Here is a 14,433-nt window from a genome sequence, read left to right on the forward strand (position 1 = left end):
GCAAGGTTTATTTTTTCACTTCCACATTAAAATTGCAGTAACATACTTCAAGAACACTGATTCATATTTACAAAGGAAAACATGACACATTTGGCAAATGTTCAGACAAAAAATCAATCATGGTAACAAATCACTTTGACAAAGTGGAAATTATGGTGTATATCATTGCTGTCGTCATTGACTGTTGTCAAAAGTAAAAAACAAAACAAAAAAAGGATGGTGGTGGTTATATCATGCGCATTAAAGGGATAGTTCACCTTGAAATTAAATTTTGGTATGTTTTAGCTTACCTCAAGGGCATCCAAGATGTAGGTGTCTTTGTTTCCGCAGTAGTTTCAATTTTGATATTTTTAGGTCAAACCGTTCTTGTCTGTCAGTCATATAATGCAGGTCTATGGTCACCACCTCAAAAAGCATGCATAGAGAAGTCCAAATTAAACAATTCCCCATCGTAAGTACACATTGATGGCCTAAGACACGAAACGAGCGGTTTGTGTGAGAAAACGAACAGTATTTATATCGTTTTTACCTCTTGTACACAACCACGTCCAAGTGATCTGAGGGCACGCGGGGGCTTCCTGGTGTGTGACGTGTGCGCGCGTTCTGGCTTAGTCTATTGTAGGACTTCAATAGACTGGCAGAGTGCTATTGTAGGACTAATACATGTATACATATGTATAAATACTGTTCGTTTTCTCACACAAACCGCTCATTTCGTGTCTTGACCTAAAAATGTCAAAATTGAAACTACTGCGGAAACAAAGACACCTACATCTTGGATGCCCTTGAGGTAAGCTAAAACATACCAAAATTTAATTTCAAAGTGAACTATCCCTTTAACGTGTCTAGCATTGTGACCCAGGTTTGTGAAACATGATGGGATTGAATGTAAAAAAAAAAATTACGAAATGCAAATAGACAGACGGCTGTTACATATCCTGAGGCGAGAACCAGTTCTTGGTGTTGACATGCTTCATTGTGTAACTTTTCCCTACCAGCATTTACATTACTTTTGCATTCAATTGGTTCGGAAATCAACCTCCAAGGTATAAAAATACAAATTTATATGATTCTACTTCAGCAGACATCATGCAAAGCAGTTTTGGTTCACATTCTTCAGCTTCCTTATAGAGGAAACGTCTTTTCCTTTCTGCCCTCTTGGCATTCCAGCACACAGACCATCTAAGGACCAGATGCTGACCAAACACAAGGAGTTCGTTGTCTCTGTGCACACAGGCCTCATGTGTGCTAGAAGCGCCTCATATTTTCCACTCCTCTTCCCAGGCTCAAATGGAGCAGATGTTTGCTCCCAAGAGCTGTAAGTGGACCACTAACCTAGTTTCCCTTCACTGGTCAGGGATAAAAAACTGGATCTCTTCAGTTCTAGAGCTCATTGCTGTAAATGGAGTGTAAAATGCTCAAGTTTACAGCTGGACATTTAAATTAAATTCTGCAGATTAATCTTTAACAGATTAAACACTAGGATTATTTCAAGCGGTCTTGACTCTTTAGCATCCTTGTTAGCGCGCCCGCTTCTCAAGCCGGAGACCACGGTTCGAATTCTACTCGGAGCGGGTCGAGTCTGGTTACATTTGGTGCCATGATCCGGATGGGAGTGAGGTTTAGGGGGGTGAGTATAATGTTGGCTAGTAGGAACTGTAGGCTACGTGTAAACCTCACTACCCTGGTATCAAGAGGCGTGCTAACGACTGATGCTAGAGGCTGCGGTCTTTAACGTCCTTGTTAGCGCACCCGCCTCCCATGATGGCGACGAGGGTTCGAATCCCAGTCAGAGTGAGTCGTGAACCGGTTACATAGGCAAAAACTGTAAAGGGGTAGTTCCCCCTAAAATAAAAATAAAGTCATAATTTACTCACCATGTGTCTTTTTCGGACCACAAAAGGAGAAATAAAATAAAAGTTGTCCTGTGAATTGCGACCAGTTATCAAACTTTAAAGAAAGCACATGTCGTAGCTACAAATTCCAGGTGTTCTGGGGGTAGTCTATATGATAGGGTTTGGTGAAAAACCCCCACAACATTTAATGTATTATTTAACGAAAATCCTGGCGTTGATGGTCTTCCGTGCTCGACTACGCGTTCGTGAGACTCTAGCGCCGCAGACTCCGCCCAGAAAAGCACACAATTTATGAGAAATCAAGATGGATAAAAACGCAACATGAAATCCAAAACTAGAAATCTATAGGGACAAAAAGATTATCTGTGTATTATCTTTCTTCACTGAGTTGAATATCTCTGGACTAGAAGTCCGTGACAGTTAGCCTAATGGATATGTGAACGCGATAGCTTTTTGTTGCGACGAACATAACAAATATATTCACCTCAGAAAAGAAAGTAGGCCTACATGGATTGTATTTCATCTCGCGTTTTTATTAATCTTGGTTTCTCACAATTTGTGTGCTTTTTCTGGATGAGTCACATGAACACACAGAAAACCAACAGCCAAGGTCAGATTTGACTTACATTGATTTTCAACCAAACCCTATCATATACCCCCCAGAACACTTAGAATATATGGCACGTGTTAATATGTAGCCTATTCTCTGACACATTTTGCGTTTAAAAAAAAAATCTTGATGCTGGTCATTATTCCCTACCATTAGCCTATGGACAAGGGTACACGGTAAGAACAACAGTGAGAGTAAAAAAATACTTAATTTTCATTTTAGGGTGAACTAACCCTTTAAAGTCATGGCTACAAAAACAAATACATATTTTACTTTTAGTGCAGGCTACGTAACATGTACTAAAAACAGAGTATTTTGTCTTGCTATATGTAGGCCTACAATGCACTAGATGTTTAAAACAAGAACAAGAAAGACACTTTTGCGCAATTGGATTTTGTCTAAAAACCTTATAATTGCTGAGATATAGCCCTTGTGAAAGCTTTCACATAATGTCATGCATAACTGGCCTACCCAGCACACTTATTCAGAATCAAGAAGAACTGGATGAGAAGTGTGTCTAACGGATAGCCATGATGATGTAACATATTCGCCCTGGGCTCTTTTTAAGTATTAATAATTGAACTGTCTCCAGACATGTTCGATGGGTACTTTAGGTGACGAACTTGACGAGGCCCCTGACAGCCTGTGTGTGTGGCAGGTGTTTACAGCACTACAGGATTAACCTGAGGAAAACGACGAGCCTGCGTCATCCGCGCTCTCTGTGAACGGTTTAACTCGGCATGCTTCAACACATATGAAAGAGTTGTGAAATGATCGCCGAACATATGTCAAAGTCTAGACTTGCAGACAACAAAAGAATGTCGGATTTGCTTTTGCACGATTTTCTAGGTGTGTATTTGCGCTGTCAGTGGAGCTGAAACACAAATCAAGGATATCAACAAAGTGTCTCTGCTAAATAATAGATGCATTATATTTGATTCAGTTTTTCATGTGCAACAGATGCAAACCTTTTTTAACAGTCTATGGTTCAAACACAGAATCGCATGAAGACCCTTCTCACCCCTTTACATAATGTCATGGATCTAAATATGGGAATGGAGGACACTTTCATAACTGGAACATTAGGACAGAAACGGCGGGACATGTTTCTAAGAAGGGCCGTGCTCCACTAGTCAGGGATTGTCAGTCGGTGACTGTGCCGCCAGAGGGGTCAGTACTGACACACGACACCCAGACTTTCAGCTGAGTCAGTGTAATCAGTGGTCAGCAGTGCAGGCCCCGCCCCCTTTCACAGACATGCTGCGTTGCCAATGGTGGAGGAGTGCCAGATCGGCTCCTGATTGGCTGCCACCTGCACAAAGTCTCTTGTAGGATTCTGATTCTGAATTTTTTCTAAAAACTGTGTATCGTTACAATATAAGTATATAATATATCATATTAAATATATTAATACATTCAATAAAGTAGGCCTATATATTAATATATGAATATAATTTTAACAATATAGCAATAATATAATAATATAGCATTGCTTTAGCTTCAGGATCCACATTTTTGGATCATGTCAAAATCTTTTTGGGTTAAAATGTGATATAATTTATTTAAAATCTTACATTTTAATAAAGTCTTTTGACTTTTGTTGAATTTAAATGAAAAAAAGGCATGATGCATTAAAGCTCCACTCTCATATTTGAGCTTTTAAAATGATTAAGCATTAAAATAAGCAAAGGCAACAATAATTCTTTGTTTTGGACAACTTTGACCTCAAGCATAGCATGCAAATGAGTCATGTATGTTTGTGTTCAATGCAGTGACAAGTCTAATTCGCTCGCTTGCAGTTGTTGATACAAGGGCAGCCGGTGTACCAGTGATAAACAAGAACTGGTTTGGACTGGCCTATGACGGAGGCGGCCAGAGCGGCAACCTAATAGCTCTGTGTGTGCGCTTACTTCTCAACATACATACTTGGGAGTGTTGAAATATTTTATCAGGGCACATTCAGCCCCGGGTTGTGGAGTTCACACGGTGTCCGCAACTCTCTCGCCTTACAGCTCCGGCCAGTTCAATCCGGCTGCCATTGACTTTTACAGGAGCTTATTTTAACCTGATCCTTCCATTCAGCCAACCAACCAAAATGGCTCCTGTCTGCATGAAACGAGTATTATTGCTCCTTGTGCTGTGTACAGTGGTGGTACATCCATCCATCCATCCAGTTTAGTTTGTTAACCTGTTAAAAGTCTTCAAATATGATTGCTATGTTTTAATACAGATTAATCTTCATTTAATTGAACACATCCCCTGAAGAATACACCTGAAAAGGTTATGTAACGCAGATTAAATTGTGTATCGTGCTCAGCAATTATTGCTACTCCAACATGAGATGCGATGATGATTTATGATCTAAAGATCGCACAAGTTAGCACTGTGTCAGTTTCCCCTCCACCTGAGAGGTCCAGAAGTTATAAAAAAAACGATAGATGAAACCACGTATTATTAGTGTCCCACTGACACTTGGATATGATTGCAATGTGTTAGCGACATTTCTGCTGTATCCGTAGTTGCACAGGCTGTACCGGTGAGTGAGTGAGATATCAGATGTCCACCACGCGGCTCAGCATTACCATTAGACTAAACATACAGCGGTCATACTGTAATCCATACAGAAGACATGTCAAAGAGCTGCATGGCTTTAGGTCCATTTCAGACTTTGCAAACAGCCATCAGTCAGTGCAGAGAGCTGATGACAGCTTGTGGTTTGGACGCAAAGCAGATGAACTCTTCCAAACTAGCTCTAAAATATCCCTTATATGTGAACGATGTGCCAATCAAACTGCAACAGATAGACAACACACCAGGTACCAACGAGACCTTTAAAATGTTCATCCGTGTAGGTGGTTCATTTGCACACACACGGTGAAGAGGAAGTAAACTGCGCAGGGCAGAAGAGAACGGAAATTTTTTGACAACCACACGTCCATGAGAAAAGAACCCACAAATGTGTGAAGGAAGTCTTGGGTGGATTTACTGTAGCACCAGCCTGTGACATGTATGACCCGCCTGAGAACATGACAAACACGTCATTGCAGGATCTGCCCAGATGGTCATCAAGTCTGCCTTTGTCCTGGCCAATAGCTGACCTATTAGTTTTGAGTGATAACACCACTGCTCATACTTACAGCGCGTCTACATCGGATGTGAGTGGCGCGATTCGACACGACAAATCCCTGACAGTAAACTGATTCCCTGTACTATTTCCGACGTTCTCCAAGCGCTCGCGCTGCTTCTGACATGAAGGACAAATTTCTTTTTTTCAAAATTATATCAGCCGATTGTGTAGTCTGATTCAAATCAAAGTGATAGGCCTACTTTTAATCTGTTTAACCTACATTCAAAAACAATTGAATACATTGAAGTAAAGCAAATAACGAACCATTACGTCAGACATTTAGAACAGACCTATAAGGAATGAGGATATGATTACAACTGGTTATGAAAGAATCTGCGATTACGGATTACAAACGGATTAAAGATCTTTCTTTAGTTCTTGGAATTGTACGGGACTCTTTTGTACCAGCCTTTTAATTTAGCCCACAAACAGGTCAATAATAGAAATGTGTCCTTTCTTTGTTTCATTGCGTAGTACAGTAAGATGTTTCAAACGACTGTTTGAGGTCAAAAAATTTTTTTTCAAAGAAAGTATTTTTATTTAGCAAGGATGCATTAAATTGGACAAAAGGGACAGTAAAGACATAGTAGCCTATTACAAAATATTTATATTTAAAATAAATGCTGTTATTTTGAACTTTCTATTAATCAAAGAATCTTGAAAAATCCAATGTATCACGGTTTCCAAAAAAATATTAAGCAGCACAAACATTGCCATCTTTTTAGAGCAGCAAATCAGCATATTAGAATGATTTCTGAAGCATCATGTGACACTGAAGACTGGAGTAATGATGCTGAAAATTCAGCTTTGCCATGACAGGAATAAATTAGATGTTAAAACATATCAAAATAGAAAAGATGTATTTTAAATTGTAATAATATTTCGCAGTATTATAGGTTTTACTGTATTTTTGATTAAATGCAGTCTTGGTGAGCATAGGTGGCCTAACAGCCCTAAACAGGTTGATCAAGCCTCTCAGGTAAAAACCAGTTCCACCGGCTGGTACCTAAGAAGCTGGCTGGTTTTAGCTGGATTTTTAGCTGGAGTCCCTGTCTGTGAGTATCTCTACACAGATAGTGAGAAAAAAACCCCATCATCATCCTGCCTGCCTGACGCTCTTATATCTTAAAACAGGAAATGACACGGTCAGCACATCTCACAAGAACAAACTTTGTGTCTTCGATATCAGGCCTACAGCTCCCTACAGTCTTCTCTGAGCATGAGACATCGTTTAAAAAATATCAAAGCGTAGCACAAGCAGACTCATTCACATAGTGGTGTTGCATGCAAACAGAGATGCCAGTGACGCACTTCACTGAGACAATGATCTTCAGCAGAGAGAGAAGGAATTGCCCATGAAAATGCTATACTGGCACAGCTGGAAAGTTGAAACAAATAAACTGAAGCAAGTGCAATTTCATTAGCGTGAATGAGGTTCTCTCAAGTGAGAGCTGGAGCTTCAGTAAGCTGAAGAACGTCTGTAAGAAATCAATCTGCTGTGAGAAATCAATACTTAAGTGTAGTTACAGATTCATATTCAGTGAGTCCTATTCAGACTGGACTAGTCATGCCTGAGACCTGCTCTACGACCTAATTCTACTGACTAGCCAATATCAATGCAACAAGAAATGTCATATTGATCAACGCATCATGACGCTAAAACTTAAAACTATTACCTCAAGCTCCATTTACAAGATTGCCATGTTGGCCTTTTTTCCCCTAAGTCCATATTCTCCTTTTTCGCTTTTGCGGACATTTTGCATTTTATCTCTTCATTCATTTTAAACCTTGTTGAACTCAGAAACGAAAATGAGTTTAAACTGAAATGTAGGTTCACTTCCAACAAAAATTAAATCCAGTTTTTCCTTGAGTGTCCAATGTGTTGCCCTCTTCTTTGGCAACAGCTCGGGTGTGTTGACCTTATGACCTTACACCGTGCGCACTAAAGGGCTCAGCAAGGTTTGGCAGATAAATCTCTGCCCCTGCTGGTAGATGCTGTAACTACACCATTATCTGCACAAAAAGCATCTTTCTCCAATCACGGCCATTCAAAAGAACAGCAGTAAATGGAGAAATGTGGAAAAAAAAAAAATCAATTTTATGGAAAATGGATAATATGGATAACAAACTCAATTGAGTTATACATAATTCCAGTGTTGTGTCACACCAGTGTTGTGTCACACCAGTGTTGTGTCACACCAGTGTTGTGATTCAACTGGTTGGTTTGGCTCATGGCTTAAGTGCTTTAACCAAGACTTTTTTTGAAATCCCTATGGGAAAAATTAATGGAAAAACTACTTCTGGAACCAGCACCGCTGAAAAAGTGGGCAAGCACTTATGCACTATATGAGTTATCAGCGACATGACACCCACATATTGTAGATGTCATTTGTAAATAATTATTCAAAATGTTATTAAAAAATGCATAAAAAATCTGTCCAAACAGTGGTTTAGAATTACAAAACAGCTAAATTTACTGTCAGTAAAATACAAAAACAAAGCTGACTGCAGCCATTTGTCACTTTCATGCTTTAAAGACACGTGCAACATGTTGCCTTTTGTCTGAGATCGACGATCATCACAACACCATGTAATGAAAGTTCCCATTAAACACAGGTCACACAATAACTTTACTGATGATTGGGGGCTGCTACCTGCAGATTTCTTAAAGGCCTGATTTGTCTCAGTCAAGAGTGTGAATCATGAGGCCGTGAGGGCAGCTGGTGGTTGTGGATTTGATGTCAGAGCGGCCGATAATCTTCTCCGCCGATCTCTGATTTGATGCGTCAGACAGTCGTGCAGATGTCAGTTGTCCTTTAACTGCATATATGACCTGCTCTCTGCTGCAATAATCTCCTGGAGATGTTTATGTTTTCTCGAAAACGGCTCTGCATGATTGAAAGAAGGTGTTCGCAACCACATGCCCACACAGACGTCATCAGCAAAACCAATTTTTTTTTGTGCTGTTTACAGTCTAGTGCAGTGTTATTTTAGTATCATTGAGATACTATTATATAGTTTTTCTTAATATTTTTGTAATTATTTTAAAGGCAACCATTTTAATGTACAATTTAGATTTTTTTGTGGCATTTTTCATGCCAGATCCCAGTATTTTGAGGCTAATAAACTGGATGACTGCATATTATCCCATACGCTTGCTCCCTTTTAACAACAATACATCTAGACATGCATTTTTCTATTGTATACCTTCATATGAACCAGATCTCTTGAACCCGCTACCCGCACTGCTGATCTCAGCGCTTACAGACATTACAAACAAACAAGCAGCATCAGAAAGTGAAAGCTGTTGTTCCTCTTTTGCAGCAGGAGTTATCAAGAGAACATCTTGTACTGTCGAGCGGCGAGCAGGTGTTACGTGCTCAGTGCCATGCGGGATGGGGGGGGGGGAGGGTTCGACTTCACACCTGTGTGATCGACACAAAGCAGAAGAGGTCCATTTCAGAGCGAAAAACAAACCGGCTTTAACCAGATATCCTATCGGCGAGCATCAGCTCCTTTCTCACTTCGAAAAGAATCATTGTGCTCCTCTCACAGGATATCATCTTATTCAGTCAGATTATGTCAGAGATTTTTTAAAGTCCTTTTTATACAGAACACGTTGTGACCTTTACGCAAGTCTTTTGCAATCACATGCATCATGCGTAAAACCCCTGATGTTCACTCGTTTGAGGTCAAGTTAGTCCGTCCTGTTATGGGATGACCTTTCTGTACCAGTTACTGAGCGCCACTGAACTGTTTGCCTAAACCCTTCCGTCCTCATCCAAATCAGCTTTACTTCTTCCTTAATCACTCATTAATAACACTCTGATAAGCATCCAGATGAATCCAAAAACTTTTGACCTAATTGGCAGATTGTACAAAATTATTCAGAGTAAAGTTGCTATTTATTGTGATAAAGTGAACATGAATTCGTATTCACAACCCCATTTGTGAATAAGTGAAAATGTAGGACTTGATGTATATCTGCTATTACCTGGATATTTAAAAATGGGTGTCACAAACCATAGCAAAAAAATATTGGGCATTTAATATGAAAAGGGTCATGTAAACATGTGGAAGGTACAGAATCAAAGTTTTTGTAATCTGATACATTTTTTGATGTAACAAGTAAGGTATAGGCCTACATTACAAGTAATGTGCATTACTTGTTACTTTTTAAAGTAACGCATCACAAGTATTGTGCATTGCGTAACCAGATTACTTTTTAGATGTAACAAGTAACACATTACAAGTATTGTGTATTACATAATCATATTACTTTTAGTTTGTAACGAGTAACGCATCACAAGTATTGTGTATTGCTTAATCATATTACTTTTTTTTGATGTAATGAGTAACGAATTACAAGTATTGTGCATTGCATAATCATATTACTTTTTGTATGTAACGAGTAATGCATCACAAGTATTGTGTATTGCATAATCATATTACCTTTTGTATCTAACAAGTAACGCAAGTATTGTGTATTACGTAACCAGATTACTTTTTAGATGTAACAAGTAATGTGTATTATGTAATCAGATTACTTTTTGATGTAACGAGTAAAGTAACGCATGACTTCATAAATTATTTTATTTACAAATTAATATTTGAGTTACTTTTTTAAAAGGATACTTTTCATTTGAATTAATTTTTTTTTACTACTGAATTAAAATGATCTCTCTTCTCAATAACGTCGTCGCTTACACATGCGCTCTCATTTTACAATTATGCATTTGGCAGACGCTTTTATCCAAAGCGACTTACATTGCATTTTTAATTACACATTTACATTCATATCAGTTCTTGCTTTCCCTGTGAATCGAACCCATGACCTTGGCGTTGCAAGCACCAACACTACTGTTTGAGCTACAGGAAAGCAAGAATCCCCCGACCAGGGCCCTTAGAATCGACCTAATCTCCTTACTTACTGTGGACCTGAATGCAGTTTTAACTTTACATCATGCATCATATCATCGCAGACAGAAGATTGGTCAGCCGGCCCCAGAAAAACGGGTCTGTTTTTCTTGGCTTTGGGAGAGATTGGCTGGATCCCAGGATCTCCTGTGGCGGCATGATTTGGAATTGTGTACACACAACATCTGCCTTTCCTTCTTTCTCAGCGAGAGAAAGCAAGCGAGAAGCCACATGAGCGCATGTGGTCTTTAACCTTCTGCCACAAGAAAAAACATCTCCACATGATTATCACTGCAACAGCCCTGCAGAGTCACGCGTCCCTCTGAGGTCTGGATAAATATGGCCACTGAAGGAGCTTTTATGTGGCCTCAAATAGTGTTAGCTTATTAAAAATGTTTTTATAAGAGTTGATCTGCTAAAATGGATGTTTTTCAGCAAATATCTCATGAGATGCACAAACCATCACCTGCTGCATCACAAATGGTCTACTTCATCCAATGAGAATGCGGAAACAATGAGGGGGCGTGTCTTGAACATCACGCCACCACTGAGCTGACAGAACAGGTATTCGGGGAGGAGCTCAAGGAGTGGTAAGGACTAAAAGATGTACTGTACTTACTGTAACTCATAGTTTTCCCACAATTACATTTCCCACAATGAGTCAGTAAGCCATTTTAATGATGCTGGTAATTGATGCGACCTTTTTCACAATGTTCATGGCATCTGCATCTGTTCATCGCTTATATCATAACAGTCAATAGTACAAAATGCATAAATTAACAAAACATTGCCTGGAGGGAAAATGATGTTCAACTAAAGTACTTGAGTTGACACCTATAAATTACCCTACCTTACATTGATCAACACGATTAAATATTATAACAATATCATACATGTTGGAATTTAAAAAACAAGCATGACCTAATTTATAGTGAATTTATCATAAAAGTAGACATGTTGTAACAAATTATATACATATATGATAAAATATCTTTGGATTAAAGCATCTTCCAAATTACAAATGATTACATTGTAATGTTAATATAATCATCAATCATACAATTCAGTATCTATCTATCTATCTATCTATCTATCTATCTATCTATCTATCTATCTATCTATCTATCTATCTATCTATCTATCTATCTATCTATCTATCTATCTATCTATCTATATACAGTATCTATCTATCTATCCATCTATCTATCTATATACAGTATCTATCTATCTATCTCTATCTATCTATCTATCTATATATATCTATCTATATATCTATATATCTATCTATATATCTGTCTTTGTATATGATACCTTTGGTTAAAAGCGTCTTCCAAATGATTATATTTTTATATTAATATAATCATTATTTTATTCTGTTTAAATCCAATAACAAACATCTTTAATCTTTATCTACACACTTTTATAACCTTTAAAAAGCAGTCAGAGTTTTGACTTCCTCCATCTCAGGGCAGTACATACTATAATTACCTCTTACAATAGTAAATGTGAAACCTCTGAAGACTGTCTTGTCTTCCCTAAATTAATCACACAGACGACAATAAAAAAAAAACTCCCATAGCAAAGAACCCTTCAGTGTGTAAGCCAGCAGCACCCAGCTACCGGTCTGAACTAGATCTCTCCAGCCTCGACAGCATCACAGTAGTTCCTCATCTGCTTTTGTTCAGCATGAGCCAGTCATAGCTAGTCAAACCTCCCCCACAGATGCATCACAAACTGGCACACAACAACATCACACTATAAAACAGGGTTAAGCTGAGTAAACCATAATAGTGAATGATTTAAAATGACAGGTAATTGTGTGTTAAATTCATTTATATTCAGAAGATATTTTAAAATGATTATGTAGTTATTTTATTTAATACACAACATTACAACAGTCTAGGAAAACACAAACAAGTCGTCCAGATGGTCCAGGCATTTGAGGGTCCTTATAACTAAGACACTGCGCCGTGACTGTCACAAGTAGGCTAATGAAATGAATGGACAGTCACATGACCAGCTCCGTCCTATAGGCACAGACTTGCTTCATGGGATCCACAAACTCTGTTCTTCAAAACTCATAGCCAGTGATCTGTACTATCAGAACCACGCTTGCTCTTTCGAGATTGACATCGAGGACTTTATGAAATCATGTTGCTTGTGTTGGTGTGCATTCAAGAGATCAGCTTACATGGAAATTGTACAAAAGCAGAATACCGTTCACACCTCATATGAGTAATAATTCAGCGAGCGTGAGAACAATCCTGTTGTTTCTTAATATGACACCTATCAAATGTCAGCATTTGCCAAGAGGTAATCTTTGTTGTCACGGTAACAGACTTTTCTGGTTCCAAGTGCTCTAAATCAAGTTCAGTCAAAACATGAAAACATGCAGAAAGAACAGCCATTCCATGGTAAAGGCCCACTGAAGCGCCTTGAAAAGTGCAGCATTATTCAATGTGTTGACGTGATTTCCACTGAAACAGGAAGGCAGGGCGGGACATATCGATCAGCTCCTCCCCTTTTTAAAAATAGCCAATAGCAGTTAGTTTATGTCACAGCTCGGCCAGAGCCGTTGAGATCGGTAGAGCCGCAGTTTCTTCCTAATCTATAAATACGTTTGGTGCGCATATAATCCACTCTGTGCTATCGTGTCTCTGTACCGTATGCGCGCTGCGGCGGTTCACGTGACACTTTATTATAAACCAGACTTTATTCACCTATTTACACTGTCTGAATTGTTTCCTATCCCCTATTTAGTGCACTATATGTCATTTACCATGTAGCAAATAGTCGTGTGAACAAGTGACCAATTTTAGCTGCAGCTTCAGCGTCTATTTATAGTGCAGGGGGTGGGACGCTTTAGATTCTAGAGAGCATTTGATTGGACAGAAAATCTGACGAGAAGCTGAAGAGCTGAGTGATGTCATCAAAATCATTGATCAATATTTGCGGAAGTGAGAGGCTGTACGTTTTGAATGCTTGTATCTTCTCAATCCGAATTTAGTCATTGTTTTAGAGCACCCTAGATAGCCTAATAGCAATGCTAACATATTCACAGTAAAAGCCCAAAAAATATTTCAATTGTGATTTCATGGGGACTAATGATAAAACGTTGTGCTAGGGTCTTTTTTTTTTTTTTTTGCACAGGCACTAATACAAGTAAACCTGGCTAAATTGGTGCATTTGTTTGTCCTGGATAAAACAAGAAAAACAAGTATATAGTCATTATGCAAGTTAAAGTTGAGACTTAACCCTTATTTCTTTAACATTGATCAGAACCTGATCAGAACAGCCAATGCACCTCACAGGATGAATCTGTTTACTTGTCTCCAGGACTGAGCCTAGGGTGTGGTTTCATGACCTGAAGACCTTTCAAGCTTGAACCCACAACAACCAGAGGCACATTTTGTGCTCATCAGAGGAAGTGGTTTGGGAGCCACCCGTTTAACTTCCCTAAATGTGCTGTAAAGATATTGCCACCGATCTTGATTTTACAACAAGAGAATACTATTATTCTATTCAATTCAATTAATTATGCAAAAACATTTTTTGTGCAAAGTCTTAAAAGAGTTTCTTGTATTTCCTGTTGCAGTTTAAGCTAAATTTAGAAAGGATACATGTCAGTGTTGTCATGGTGTAGGGCGTCCTCTATTGGTGGTTGACTGCAATTACTAAATTGAGGAATAAAAACTTATTTTAATGTGTTAAACAAATTGTTGTCAAATATTATCAATAATCATAATGTTTATGAACATTATCAGAAATAAAAACTGAAACAAAAGGCACCAGAGTTTTAGTATCTGATTATTTAAAGGGATAGTCACCCAAAAATGATTTACCCTCAAGTTCTTCCAAACCTATATGAATTTCTTTCTTCTGCTGAACACAAAAGAAGATATTTGAAGAATGTCAATCTTCTT

Source organism: Phoxinus phoxinus (assembly GCF_949152265.1).
Source record: "Phoxinus phoxinus genome assembly, chromosome: 23".
NCBI lineage: Eukaryota > Metazoa > Chordata > Actinopteri > Cypriniformes > Leuciscidae > Phoxinus > Phoxinus phoxinus.